The sequence below is a fragment of the Bubalus kerabau genome, chromosome 4 (genome assembly GCF_029407905.1).
Source record: "Bubalus kerabau isolate K-KA32 ecotype Philippines breed swamp buffalo chromosome 4, PCC_UOA_SB_1v2, whole genome shotgun sequence".
NCBI classification, from domain to species: domain Eukaryota; kingdom Metazoa; phylum Chordata; class Mammalia; order Artiodactyla; family Bovidae; genus Bubalus; species Bubalus kerabau.
Window position 1 is genome coordinate 157,821,081 of NC_073627.1, and position 13,444 is coordinate 157,834,524.

Consider the following 13,444-nt stretch of genomic DNA (forward strand, 5'->3'; position numbering starts at 1 on the left):
TAAAAAGATAATTCATATGATTTATGGATGTGCATAGGAGATAATCCTGATAAAGACCATGAAGAAATGGCCACATCATTCTTTGGAGTTATATTTCTCAGCCCTAGAATGAAAACCGTTATTTTTTATGCTCTCTATATAATGTTGTCTTGTTCTTTTTGCCAAGAATGATAAAGCAAGTTTTCTATTTAATACTATTATTATTGATAGTAGTAGTAATCTCATGTTTTGTTAACTTCTTTATGAAAGAGGACTCTATGTACATCTCTAGTGGCCAGACTAAACTCAGGGAAGACACCTAAAATCAGGCCAAAGAATGCTTTCTTTTATTACCCTGCTAGAGTGCGAATGGAGAAGGCAATGGCACCCCACTCCAGTACTCTTGCCTGGAAAATCCCATGGATGGAGGAGCCTGGTGGGCTGCAGTCCATGGGATCGCTAAGAGTCAGACACGACTGAGCGACTTCACTTTTATTTTTCGCTTTTATGCATTGGAGAAGGAAATGGCAACCCACTCCAGTGTTCTTGCCTGGAGAATCCCAGGGACGGGGGAGCCTGGTGGGCTGCCGTCTATGGGGTCGCACAGAGTCAGACACGACTGAAGCAACTTAGCAGCGGCAGCAGCAGAGTATGAATATCACAGGTGAAGAACAGCCATGATGGGGGAATCTCTGAGGGGAAGATAACAGGGATGAGCATAGAGATGAATAGGGCAACTTGCCTGTGTTGTGGATGCCATGTCCATGGGGATTATCAGTTGTCATTGGAAATGTGACTTCAGATCATAATGCATTCATGGTAATGCTGCCTATTGTTATGAACAAGGCTGATTTCCCCCATATAAGTGAAAGCAGGAGTTAACAACTTTAGAATCACTTATTTTTCGTTGTTGTTCAACAAATCACTTATTTTTGTCTCAGTTGTGTTCAACTGTTTGTGACCACATGGACTGCAGTATGTCAGGCTTCCCTGTCTTTCACCATGTCCCAGAGTTTGCTCAAACTTGTCCATTGAGTTGGTGATGCCATCCAACCATCTCATCCTCTCATCCCCTTCTCCTCCTGCCTACAGTCTTTCCCAACATCAGGATCTTTTCCAATGAGTCAGCTGTTTGCATCAGGTTCAGCTTCAGCATTAGTGAATATTCAGGGTTGAGTTCCTTTGGGCTCGACTGGTTTGATCTCCTTGCTCTCCAGGGGACTCTCAAGCAGTACAAATTGGAGATTCTGTTGAACACTTTATTAGAAAGAACTTCTCATGAAACATTAGTGAGGTTTTGAGTTTCCATTTGCTTATCCTGTGAGGCATAATCTGTTGACTGAAGCATGCTGGGTAAAACAAAAGGTTTGATTTGCTAGTGCTTTGTGGGCCAGATCTGGCTTGCAGCTTGTTTTTGTATGGTCCAAGTGCTAAGGTTTGTTTTTACATTTTTATAAGGTTGGAAAAAATAAGAATATTTTCTGACATCTGAAAATTATATGATATGCAAACTTCAGGGTCCATAAATAAATTTTTATTGCAACACAGTCACATTAATTAATTTTCATGTCATTTATGGCTATTTTTGTGCTACAACAGCAGAGCTGAGTATTTGTAACAGAGCCCTTATGGCCTGTAAAGCCTAAAATATTTGCTATGTGGTCCTCTACAGAACAGGTTTGCTGGTCCCTGATAGAGATTTCAGTATAACATCTATTTCTGCTTTATTGATTATGCCAAAGCCTTTGACTGTGTGGATCACAATAAACTGTGGACAATTCTGAAAGAAATGGGAATACCAGAGCACCTGACCTGCCTCTTGAGAAACCTATATGCAGGTCAGGAAGCAACAGTTAGAACTGGACATGGAACAACAGACTGGTTCCAAATAGGAAAAGGAGTCCGTCGAGGCTGTATATTGTCACCCTGCTTATTTAACTTACATGAAGAGTATATCATGAGAAACGCTGGACTGGAAGAAGCACAAGCTGGAATCAAGATTGCCGGGAGAAATATCAATAACCTCAGATATGCAGATGACACCACCCTTATGGCAGAAAGTGAAGAGGAACTAAAAAGCCTCTTGATGAAGGTGAAAGAGGAGAGTGAAAAAGCTGGCTTAAAGCACAACATTCAGAAAATGAAGATCATGGCATTAGGTCCCATCACTTCATGGGAAATAGATGGGGAAACAGTGGAAACAGTATCAGACTTTATTTTGGGGGGCTCCAAAATCACTGCAGATGGTGATTGCAGCCATGAAATTAAAAGACGCTTACTCCTTGGAAGAAAAGTTATGACCAACCTAGATAGCATATTGAAAAGCAGAGACATTACTTTGCCAACAAAGGTCCGTCTAGTCAAGGCTATGGTTTTCCTGTGGTCATGTATGGATGTGAGATTTGGACTGTGAAGAAAGCTGAGAGCCGAAGAATTGATGCTTTTGAACTGTGGTGCTGGAGAAGACTCTTGAGAGTCCCTTGGACTGCAAGGAGATCCAACCAGTCCATTCTGAAGGAGATCAGCCCTGGGATTTCCTTGGAAGTAATGACGCTGAAGCTGAAACTCCAGTACTTTGGCCACCTCATGCGAAGAGTTGACTCATTGGAAAAGACTCTGATGCTGGGAGGGATTGGGGACAGGAGGAGAAGGGGACGACAGAGGATGAGATGGCTGGATGGCATCACCGACTCGATGCACGTGAGTTTGAGTGAACTCCGGGAGTTGGCGATGGACAGGGAGACCTGGCGTGCTGCGATTCATGGAGTCGCAAAGAATCGGACACAACTGAATGACTGAACTGAACTGAAATATCATAACAAATCATAACTATTTTGCTGTCTCCCAGGGATAATATAGATATTTAGAGTTTAAAGTGAATTAGATGACAATAATTGACAAATATTTGCACTTGAAAATGTGAAATGACAGTATATGACACATAGTGGTTCTTTTGGCTATTATTATTAAATGAATGACATGACCATGACTTTTAAAAAATTAATTAATTAATTTTAATTGGAGGCTAATTACAATATTGTAGTGGTTTGTGCCATACATTGACATGAATCAGCCATGGGTATACATGTGGCCCCCATCCTGAACCCCCCTCCCACCTCCCTCCCCATCCCATCCCTCAGGGTTGTCCCAGTGCACTGGCTTTGAGTGCCCTGTTTCATGCATCAAACTTGGACTGGTGATCTATTTCACATATGGTAATATACATGTTTCAATGCTCTTCTCTAAAATCATCCCACCCTTGCCTTCTCCCACAGAGTCCAAAAGTCTGTTCTTTACATCTGTGTCTCTTGCTGTCTCTCATATAGGGTCTTTGTTACCATCTTTCTAAATTACATATATATTTGTTAATGTACTGTATTGGTGTTTTTCTTTCTGATTTACTTCACTCTGTATAATAGGCTCCAGTTTAATCTACCTCATTAGAACTGTTTCAAATGCATTCTTTTTAATAGCTGAGTAATATTCCATTGTTATATGTACCACAGCTTTCTTATCCATTCATCTGCTGATGGACATCTAGGTTGCTTCCATGTCCTAACTGTTGTAAACAGTGCTGCGATGAACATTGGGATACACATGTCTCTTTCAATTTTGGTTTCTTTGGTGTGTATGTACAGCAGTGGGATTTCTGGGTCATGTGGCAGTTCTGTTTACAGTTTTTTAAGGAATCTCCACACTGTTCTCCATAGTGGATGCACTAGTTTGCATTCCCACCAACAGTGTAAGAGGGTTCCCTTTTCTCCGCACCCTCTCCAGCATTTATTGTTTGTAGACTTTTGGATAGCAGCCATTCTGACTGGTGTGAGATAGTACCTCATTGTGGTTTTGATTTGCATTTCTCTGATAATGAGTGATGTTGAGCATCTTTTCATGTGTTTATTAGCCATCTGTATGTGTTCTTTGGAGAAATGTCTGTTTAGTTCTTTGGGCCATTTTTTTGATTGGGTCATTTATTTTTCTGGCATTGAGCTGCGTGAGCTGCTTGTATATTTTTGAGATTAATTCTTTGTCAGTTGCTTCATTTGCTATTACTTTCTTCCATTCTGAGAGCTGTCTTTTCACCTTGCTTATAGTTTCCTTCATTGTGCAAAAGCTTTTAAGTTTAACTAGGTCCCATTAGTTTGTTTTTGCTTTTATTTCCATTATTCTGGGAGGTAGGTCATAGAGGATCCTGCTTTGATTTATGTCAGAGAGTGTTTTGCCTACGGTTTCCTCTAGGAGTTTTATACTTGGTCTTATATTTAGATCTTTAATCCATTTTGAGTTTATTTTTGTGTATGGTGTTATAAAGTGTTCTAGTTTCATTCTTTTACAAGTGGTTGACCAGTTTTCCCAGCACCAAGAGATTGTCTTTTCTCCATTGTATATTCTTGCCTCCTTTGTCAAAGATAAGGTACCCATAGGTGCATGGATTTATCTCTGGGCTTTCTATTTTGTTCCATTGGTCTATATTTCTGTCTTTGTGCTAGTACCATAGTGTCTTGATGACTGTAGCTTTGTAGTATAGTCTGAAGTCAGGTTGATTCCTCCAGTTCCATTCTTCTTTCTCAAGATTGCTTTATTTGAGGTATTTTGTATTTCCATAAAAATTGTGAAATTATTTGTTCTAGTTCTGTGAAAAATACCATTGGTAGGGATTGGTAGTTTGGTAGGGTTTGCACTGAATCTATAGATTGCTTTGGGTGATATACTCATTTTTACTATATTGATTCTTTTGATCCATGAACATGGTATATTTCTCCATCTATTTATGTCATCTTTGATTTCTTTCATCAGTATTTTATAGTTTTCTATATATAGGTCTTTTGTTTCTTTAGGTAGATTTATTCCTAAGTATTTTATTCTTTTTGTCGCAATGGTGAATGGGATACTCTTTCTGTTTTTCTCATTGGTAGTGTATAGGAATGCAAGGAATTTATGTATGTTAATTTTATATCCTGCAACTTTACTATATTCATTGATTAGCTCTAGTAATTTTCTGGTGGTGTCTTTAGGGTTTTCTATGTAGAGGATCATGTCATCTGCAAACAGTGAGAGTTTTACTTCATCTTTTCTAATCTGGATTCCTTTTATTTCTTTTTCTGCTCTGATTGCTGTGGCTAAAACTTCGAAAACTATGTTGAATAGTAGTGGTGAGAGTGGGCACCCTTGTCTTGTTCTTGACTTTAGGGGAAATGCTTTCAATTTTTCACCATTGAGGATAATGTTTGCTGTGGGTTTATCATATATGGCTTTTATTATGTTGAGGTATGTTCCTTCTTTGCCTGCTTTCTGGAGGGTTTTTTAAAAATCATAAATGGGTGTTGAATTTTTTCAAAGGCTTTCTCTGCATCTATTGAGATAATCATATGGTTTTTATCTTTCAATTTGTTAATGTGGTATATCATATTGATCGATTTGCAAATATTGAAGAATCCTTGCATCCCTGGGATAAAGCCCACTTGGTCATGATGTGTGATCTTTTAAATATATTGTTGGATTCTGTTTGCTAGAAGTTTGTTGATGGTTTTTGCATCTATGTTCATCAGTGATATTGGCCTGTAGTTTTCTTTTTTTGTGGCATCTTTGTCTGGTTTTGGTATTAGGGTGATGGTGGCCTCATAGAATGAGTTTGGCAGTTTATCTTCCTCTTCAATTTTCTGGAAGAGTTTGAGTAGGATAGATATTAGCTATTCTCTAAATTTTTGGTAGAATTCACCTGTGAAGCCATCTGTTCCTGGGCTTTTGTTTGTTGGAAGATTTTTGATTACAGTTTTGATTTCTGTGCTTGTGATGATGACTGTGACTTTTGAGGCAGATAACATGCTTATGCTAAATACTAAATTATGGTTTTTGGTAATAGGAAAGGGTTAGAAACTAGATCATAGTATATAGATTTTTATGCTGTTTATCTGAGGGGTTGATATGATGCTAATATTTCTTCCTTGTAATGATGATGGAAACCAAGAGAATGGGTAATAGGCTCTGTTAAAGAATGGTGGTGTTCTTAATGTTAAAAAATGGTCAAGAATTAATTTCATTTGTTTTGCAAGTGATGCACTTATTCTCAAACTAAAAGGCCACTAATGCTTTTCCTGGGCTTCCCTGGTGGCTCAGATGGTAAAGAATCTGCCTACAATATGGGAGAGCTGGGTTAGATCCCTGAGTTGGGAAGATCCCCTGGAGGAGGGCATGGCAACCCACTCCAGTATTCTTGCCTGGAGAATCCCCCAGTGGACAGAGGAGCCTGGTGAGCTGTGGCCCATGGGGTTGCAATGAGTCAGACACGACTGAGTGACTAGGCACAGCAGAGCACAATTCTTTCCCCCAGACCTATTGTATTAATAAGGAATATGTCCTGCTGCAACTACTAACAGCCTGGCTAACAGAGGCCTAAACAATAGGTGTTTATTACTTTATTTATCTTTTTGACTCAACTATATTCTTAGGGACCTCAGCCTTTCCTATCTTTGTCCCCTTAGTTGTTGGTATGTTGATTGGTTTCATGGTTGCACTATAGCTATTGAAGGTTCAGACATAACACCTGTGTTCAGGGATTGATGAAGATGCTATGGGGGTGGGTTGGGATGAGTTGTGGAGGATGTGTAAATCTTGTTAGAATAAGCAAAAGTTCCCAGAAGCCACTGTTTGTGTGCCAATGACTAAGTAGCATCTGAGTCTTTGTGACCCCATGGACTGTACCCCACCAGGCTCCTCTGCCCATGGGCTTCTCCAGTCAAGAGTACTGGAGTGAATTGCCATGCCCTCCAACAGGGAATCTTCCCTGAACCCCAAACCACGTCTATTATATCTCCTGCATTTGCAGGCGGGTTCTTTACTACTAGTGCCACCTGGGAAGCCCGACCAAAGGCTGAAATTCTGTCATATGGCCACTCCTAGCTTGAAGAGTAACCTGGGAATATATTCAAACTTAAACAAAGGAAGGCAGGTGGCAGAGGAATGGCAGTCAGGAATGGCTGTTGGGCTTATCTTCTACACCCACCTGTAAATGTGAGAAACACTTTTTTGAGAAAAATTGCTGCACTTCTTTTTTGTTGTTGTTTAAATACACTTTAAAAAGACACAGATACTTTTAAAGGCCAAAGCCAAAAGGGGAAATAAACACAGCAAGATTCCACAAAGCACCTACTGACTTAGATACAAGTGGTAGCTACTTCAGAGACTATTGTCTGTGTTCATTTCCAGATTATACCAAAACACCATGTTTCCTATATTGTACAAGTGTTGTTAATAGTTACATACATTTGGAGAGGAAAGAGGCATTGAATCATCTTTGTGACTTCTGCAAAGCAATTAAACATTTTTGTGCAGAAACATTTCATATGAAACTGGGGCTGGGTGTGAAAAATGTTCATCTGTTTCCATTTTAATCCTCATTCTACAATAAAAATGTAAATCATAGAATTTTGGAGCAAGTAGACAGGCCTTCACAGATTGTTTAGTTGAAAACCCTCATTTGTGATTTCTCATTTGTGAACCCTCCATTGGGCCCCCTAGTGCCAGCCCCATGGGAAGATGTCCATGTCTTACCGAGGACAACAGGACAGAGATGTCTGCTTTGTTATTGTTGCCCTCATGACTTCCCTGAGCTTCCTGGGAACCCTCCAACATAACAACAGATGGAAACCTATGGAGTACCGAATATTTCTTTCTTCTACCATTGCGTCTTTGTATCCATTTGAATTGTGATTTAGTTGTATCCAGGTGCAAGTCCTGATGCTACTCTGAAATCACTCTTGAGGGGAGGAAACTTTCTGTGTTACTCTAATCTGATTCACAGGAAATTGTAGGTCCTGAAAATATTTGAGAGATTATCCAGTATACCTCCTTATTTTTTTGGATGAAAAAACAGTCCAAGGTTTGAGTAATATGTTCAGGGTCACACAGTGTTTAATATGAGATAAAAATTTGGTTCTGATTTCTAACCCAGTACTCTTCTCATAATACCATGTTACAGAGAGGACTGTATCATTTGAGGGCTTCCCTTGTCACATGAAATTAAAAGATGCTTACTCCTTGGAAGGAAAGTTATGACCAACCTAGATAGCATATTCAAAAGCAGAGACATTACTTTGCCAACAAAGGTCCATCTAGTCAAGGCTATGGTTTTTCCAGTGGTCATGTATGGATGCGAGAGTTGGACTGTGAAGAAGGCTGAGCGCCGAAGAATTGATGCTTTTGAATTGTGGTGTTGGAGAAGACTCTTGAGAGTCCCTTGGACTGCAAGGACATCCAACCAGTCCATTCTGAAGGAGATCAGCCCTGGGTGTTCTTTGGAAGGAATGATGCTAAAGCTGAATCTCCAGTACTTTGGCCACCTCATGCAAAGAGCTGACTCATTGGAAAAGACTCTGATGCTGGGAGGGATTGGGGGCAGGAGGAGAAGGGGACGACAGAGGATGAGATGGCTGGATGTCATCACTGATGCGATGGACATGAGACTGAGTGAACTCCGGGAGTTGGTGATGGACAGGGACGCCTGGCGTCCTGCGATTCATGGGGTTGCAAAGAGTTGGACACGACTGAGCAACTGAACTGAACTGAACTGAATTTGTCGCTCAGACAGTAAAGAATCAGCCTGCAATGAGGGAGACCTGGGTTCGATCCCTTGGGTTGGGAAGATCCCCTGGAGGAGGGCATGGCAACCCACTCCAGTATTTTTGTCTGAAGAATATCCATGGATGGAGGAGCCTGGTGGGCTACAGTCCATGGGGTCACTCAGACATGACTGAGTGACTAAGTAGAGCAGCACAGAGAAGCAAAGGCAAAACCAAACAAAATGAAAAGGGATCCTCAGATTTGAGACCAAGATGAAAACCTATGCTCTTGTATTTGAGCTGCCCTTTTAAAACAGCTTTATAGAGGTATCATTGACATACAACAAACTGCACACATTTCTGGTGTACAGTTTGATAAGTTTTGACTTGCATACACAACTATGCAATCATACTTAGATATGTATAATACAATGTGAAACCATAGCTTGAATCAAGATGAGCATATCTGTCACCCTCAAGAGTTTCCTAACAGACATTTGTAAATCTCTCTCTCTTTAAAATATTGTCTTTCATTTTTAATGACTACTCTTCTTAATCTTTATCTTTTTTACCTTAAAAAAATCATTTGATCATGATGTACTTTGGTATAATTTTGTTTTCCTTTTTATTATTTGGAGTTCATTGAGTTTCTTGGTAGCTTGATAGTTTTTCAAAATCAAACTTGGAGAAATTTCAGCTAAAAGTTTTTCAAATATTTTTTTGTCCTCTTTTTATTCCCTGTTTTTCAGGTAACCTAGAAACATATATTAAGGATGCTTGAATTTGTCCTTCAGTTCACTATGTTAGGAAGGACATCACATAACAGATACTATGTTATTTTTAAAAATTCTCCTTTTTTCTTTTTGAATATTGGTATGTCTTCAAGACACTAATCATTTATTGTGTAATTTCTTTTCTTCCATTAAATGCATCAGTGTATTTTCATCTTATGCACTGTAGTTATAATCTTTAAAAATTCAGTTTGGGTTTCTAAAAGTATCTTCTGTGTCTCTATTTAACTTTTTAAATTTGTGGATTACAGTTATAACTCTTTTAATGTCCTTGTCTACTAATGCTAACATTTGTATCAGTGCTGATAGATTTTTCTCCTCAGTGTAAATCCTCATTATAGTTTCCTGTCTTTTGTAAATACGGTAATTTTTTATTATATTCTAGAAATTTTGAATTTTATTTTGTGAGTTCTGGGTATGCAGTATATAATTTGTGGAGGTATACTGTCTAAAGAATCAGTGAAACCATCAAAGCTTAAGTATCATTTACATGCAGAATTTAGTAACATTTACATTCATCAAGAATATGTGTAATTTACACATGATGATGGTAAGGAAGAATTAACATATTTTTTCAGCTTTTGCCATCAAATATAATGAACTCTAAAATGTACAAAACTATGGATAATTACATTGTCAAAAATGTGGCTTGGAGTTAAAGTTTTGCATAGGACTATCTTCTTATGGCACAGCCACAATGACAAAAATATTCTTCAGTACTTATTCAGATTATATGAATTTATATGTTATCAGTTCAGTTCAGTCGCTCAGTTGTGTCTGACTTTTTGTGACCCCATGAACCGCAGCACGCCAGGCCTCCCTGTCCATCACCAACTCCCAGAGTTTACTCAAACTCATGTCCATTGAGTCGGTGATGCCATCTAACCATCTCATTCTCTGTTGTCCCCTTCTCCTCCTGCCCTCAATTTTTCCCAGCATCAGTGTCTTTTCAAATGAGTCAGCTTTTCACATCAGGTAGCCAAAGTATTGGAGTTTCAGCTTCAACATCAGTCCTTCCAATGAGTACCTAGGACTGATCTCCTTTCAGATGGACTGGTTGGATCTCCTTGCAGGCCAAGGGACTCTCAAGAGTCTTCTCCAACACCACAGTTCAAAAGTATCAGTTCTTCTGCACTCAGCTTTCTTTATAGTCCAACTCTCACATCCATACATGACTACTGGAAAAACCATAACCTTGACTAGATGGACCTTTGTTGGCAAAGTAATGTCTCTGCTTTTGAATATGCTATCTAGGTTGGTCATAACTTTCCTTCCAAGGAGTAAACATCTTTTAATTTCATGGCTGGAATCACCATCTGAAGTGATTTTGGAGCCCCAAAAAATAAAGTCAGCCACTGTTTCCCCATCTATTTCCCATGAAGTGATGGGACCTGATGCCATGATCTTAGTTTTCTGAATGTTGAGCTTTAAGCCAACTTTGTCACCCTCCTTTTTCACTTTCATCAAGAGGCTCTTTAGTTCTTCACTTTCTGCCATAAGGTTGGTGTCATCTGCATATCTGAGGTTATTGATATTTCTCCTGGCAATCTTGATTCTAGCTTGTGCTTCTTCCAGCCCAGCATTTCTCATGATGTACTCTGCATAGAAGTTAAATAAGCAGGGTGACAATATACAACCTCGACGGACTCCTTTTCCTATTTGCAACCAATCTGTTGTTCCATGTCCAGTTCTAACTGTTGCTTCCTGACCTGCATACAAATTTCTCAAGAGGCAGATCCGGTGGTCTGGTATTCCCATCTTTTTCAGAATTTTCCACAGTTTATTGTGATCCATACAGTCAAAGGCTTTGGCATAGTCAATAAGGCAGAAATAGATGTTTTTCTGGAACTCTCTTGCCTTTTTGATGATCTAGCAGATGTTGGCAATTTGGTCTCTGCCTTTTCTAAAACCTTCCTCTGCTGTTTCTAAAACCAGCTTGAACATCTGGAAGTTCACGGTTCACATATTGCTGAAGCCTGGCTTGGAGAATTTTGAGTATTACTTTTCTAGTGTGTGAGATGAGTGCAATTGTGCAATAGTTTGAGCATTCTTTGGCATTGCCTTTCTTTGGGATTGGAATGAAAACTGACCTTTTCCAGTCCTGTGGCCACTGCTGAGTTTTCCAAATTTGCTGGCATATTGAGTGCAGCACTTTCACAGCATCATCTTTCAGGATTTGAAATAGCTCAACTGGAATTCCATCACCTCCACTAGTTTTGTTCATAGTGATGCTTCCTAAGACCCACTTGACTTCACATTCCAGGATGTCTGACTGTAGGTGAGTGATTGCACCATCATGATTATCTGGATCGTGAAGATCTTTTTTGTACAGTTCTTCTGGGTATTCTTGCCACCTCTTCTTAATATCTTTTGCTTCTGTTAGGTCCATACCATTTCTGTCCTTTATTGAGCCCATCTTTGCATGAAATGTTCCCTTGGTATCTCTAATTTTCTCGAAGAGATCTCTAGTCTTTCCCATTCTCTTATATGTGTATTTATTTATGTCGCACTGGTGGTAAAGAATCTGCCTGCCATTGCAGGAGACACAAGAGCCTATCCCTTCTGCAGATCTTCCTGACCCAGAAATTGAGCCTGGGTCTCCTGCATTGCGGGCAGATTCTTTACCAGCTGAGTGCCAGGGAAGCCCCATATGATATATGTATATTTATTTATGTGGCAGTAGTAGTAAAGAATCTGCCTGCCAATGTAGGAGATGCAAGAGACATGGGTTTGATCCCTGGGTTGGAAAGATCCCCTGGAGTAGGAAATGGCAACCAACTCCAGTATTCTTGACTGGAAAATTCCATGGATAAGAGAAACCTGGTGGGCTATAGTCCATGGGGATGCAAAGAGTCAGACATGACTGAGCACACACATAATATTTATTTTTCAAATAAGCATGTTGACATCACATTGTTCCTACAGTTTCTTTAGCCTTTTTTTCACTGCCAAGATGTTGTCGTTCAGGCACTAAGCTGTGTCTGAACTCTGCAACCCCATGGACCTCTGCATGCCAGGCTTCACTGTCCTTCACTATCTCCCAGAGTTTGCTCAAACTCACATCCATTGTGTCGATGATATCCAACCATCTCATCCTCTGCTGCCCACTTCTCCTCTTGCCCTCAGTCTTTCCCAGCATCAGGGTCTTTTCCAATTAATCTCATCGCATCAGGTGGCCAAAGTATTGGTGTTTCAGCCTTTGCATCAGTCCTTCCAATGAATATCCAGGGTTAATCTATTTTAGGATTGATTGACTGGTTTGATCTCTCTGCAGTCCAAGGGACTCTCAAGAGTCTTCTCCAGCACCACAATTTGAAAGCATCAGTTCTTTGGCACTTAGCCTTCTTTATGGTCCATCTCTCACATCCATATATGACTACTGGAAAAACCATAGCTTTGACTATCTGGACTTCTGTCGGCAAAGTGATGTCTCTACTTTTAATGTGCTGTCTAGGTTTGTCGTGTGTAGAGTCATCTCTTGTGTTGTCAGAAGAGGGTGTTTGCTATGACCAGTGTGTTCTCTTGGCAAAACTCTGTTAGCTTTCCAGTTCAGTCACTCAGTCATGTCTAACTCTCTGTGACCCTATGCACTGCAGCACACCAGGCTTTCCTGTCCATCACCATCTCCCGAAGCTTGCTCAAACTCATGTCCATCAAGTCGGTGATGCCATCCAACCATCTCATCCTCTGTCATCCCCTTCTTCTCCTGCCTTCAATCTTTCCCAGCATCAGGGTCTTTTCCAATGAGTCAGGTCTTCGCATCAGGTGGCCAATACTTTGGCCTGTTAGCTTTTGCCCTGATTCATTTTGTACTCCAGTACTTTGGCCACCTCATGCAGAGTTGACTCATTGGAAAAGGCTCTGATGCTGGGAGGGATTGGGGGAAGAAGGAGAAGGGGACCACAGAGGATGAGATGGCTGGATGGCATCACTGAGTTAATGGATGTGAGTGTGAGTGAACTCTGGGAGTTAGTGATGGACAGGGAGGCCTGGCGTGCTGCGATTCATGGGGTTGCAGAGTCGGACACGACTGAACGACTGAACTGAACTGATTTTGTACCCCAGGGCCAAACTTGCCTGTTACTCCTGGTGTCTCTTGACTTCTTACTTTTGTAT

General features: G+C 40.2%; 1 long non-coding RNA gene across 2 annotated transcripts in view; it reads left to right on the forward strand.

The window, feature by feature from the left end:
- Nucleotides 1-13,444, forward strand: part of LOC129650546 (uncharacterized) — a 215,342-nt gene that overhangs the window by 35,146 nt on the left and 166,752 nt on the right. Inside the window, exon 3 of one of the 2 annotated variants that reach the window (XR_008713815.1) lies at nucleotides 10,265-10,451. The exons of the other annotated variant lie outside the window; for it this stretch is intronic. This is a non-coding gene — a long non-coding RNA (uncharacterized LOC129650546). Of the gene's footprint in view, nucleotides 1-10,264; nucleotides 10,452-13,444 lie in introns of those variants that run through there. 2 annotated transcript variants of the gene reach the window in all.